General features: G+C 43.4%; 1 protein-coding gene across 1 annotated transcript in view; it reads right to left on the minus strand.

Moving 5' to 3' along the window:
• cox5ba (cytochrome c oxidase subunit 5Ba) overlaps window positions 1-1,709 on the minus strand; it is a gene marked incomplete at its 5' end in the record, with an annotated part of 21,084 nt that overhangs the window by 17,768 nt on the left and 1,607 nt on the right.

Below are 1,709 nucleotides of genomic sequence, written 5' to 3' on the forward strand. Positions count from 1 at the left end.
TTAGGGAGAAACCTGGGACAGACCCAGACCCAGGCCCAGGCCCATGCTCTTAGTAGGCGGTGTCTGACGGGCCGGTTGGGGTTAAAGTAGTATTTGGACTCGGACTTGTCTCAGTCTCGGCCACTGGTCTTGCCCAACGTGGCTTCTTGTCTGGACCGAGTCCAGGTGTCTTTATTGTGTTGATAATAATATTGGAGGGAAAGAGAAACCCAAAATGATTTTCTTTATAGTGTCATGCATAAGACCTTTATTCTGTCCTGGACTCGGTCTTGACTTGGACTCAAACCTCTTTGGATTCGGTCTTAACTTGTACTCGACTAGTCCTGGTCTTGGACTCGTCTTTGACTGGACTAAGGTGGTCTTGACTACAGCCCTGGTTTCAGCCCTAAATGTCGAGCAGCGAGAACATTTTTCCCCAAAAAATGAGAGACGTGGTTTAGTAAGAGTTCAGAACCTTTATTGGTTGAGTTAGAGGACGAGGACGAGCGCGTGTGAAGACGAGAGCTGAATGGAAATGTGAAGAATCAGTTGAGTCCCGAACCACGTGTGATCCCTGTGTCTCTGCCCCGTGTAAAGCAGAGACGGATGAGGTCTGCAGGTTGATCAAGTACAAGACGGAACGGGTCCAGAGACCAATCAGACGACGGCGACCCACAGCTCCAGGAAGTGGAAAGAACCAAACGAAGGGGTCGAGGCTAGATCCAGCTACGGGGACGAGTTACGTTTTTGGAAAAAAGGATTGTCGTTTGGGGTTAAAACACTCCCGAGGTTCGGACATGTGATAACCTGGGTAAATATTTATGATTAAGTATTTATTATTATTATTATTGTCTCTCGGCCGTAGCTGGATCTCTTCTGGCTTCAACCCCATGAATCTTCCTGGAGACGTCTGATCAGTCTTTAGTCGTTCTGAAGACTAATGTCTGTATTTACATATGTTACTAAAGACATGTTACTGGAGACATATGTTACTGGAGACATATGTTATAGGAGAAATGTCTCCAGTGACATATGTAACCTATGTTAATGGAGACGTATGGTACTAGAGACATATGTTAATGGAGACGTATGGTACTAGAGACATACGTTACTAGAGACATATGTTACTAGAGACATATGTTGCTAGAGACATTTGTTGCTGGAGACATATGTTACTGGACACATATGTTACAGGAGAAAGGTCTCTATTGACATATGTAACCTATGTTAATGGAGACGTATGGTACTAGAGACATATGTTACTAGAGACATATGTTGCTAGAGACATTTGTTTCTGGAGACATATGTTACTGGAGACAGATGTCTCCATTGACATGCGTTACCTATGTTACTAGAGACATACGTTACTAGAGACATATGTTACTGGAGACACTAGAAAGATTTGTCTCTGGTGTCTCCAGTAACATATGTTACATATGTCAATGGAGACATAGGTCAATGGAGGAATATGACAATGGAGACATATGTCTCTAGTAACGCAACATATGTCTCTAGTAACATATGTTACATATGTCAATGGAGACATAGGTTAATGGAGACATAGGTCAATGGAGACATAGGACTCTAGTAATGTAACATTTGTCTCTAGTAACATGACATATGTCTTTAGTAACATATGTTACATATGTCGATGGAGACCTATGTCGATGGAGACATACGTCTCTAGTAAGGTGTGTGGGGGAGTTAGTGGGGGAGCTCGTGGGCCACCA

Source organism: Etheostoma spectabile, unplaced genomic scaffold (genome assembly GCF_008692095.1).
Source record: "Etheostoma spectabile isolate EspeVRDwgs_2016 unplaced genomic scaffold, UIUC_Espe_1.0 scaffold453, whole genome shotgun sequence".
Taxonomy (NCBI): Eukaryota; Metazoa; Chordata; class Actinopteri; order Perciformes; family Percidae; genus Etheostoma; species Etheostoma spectabile.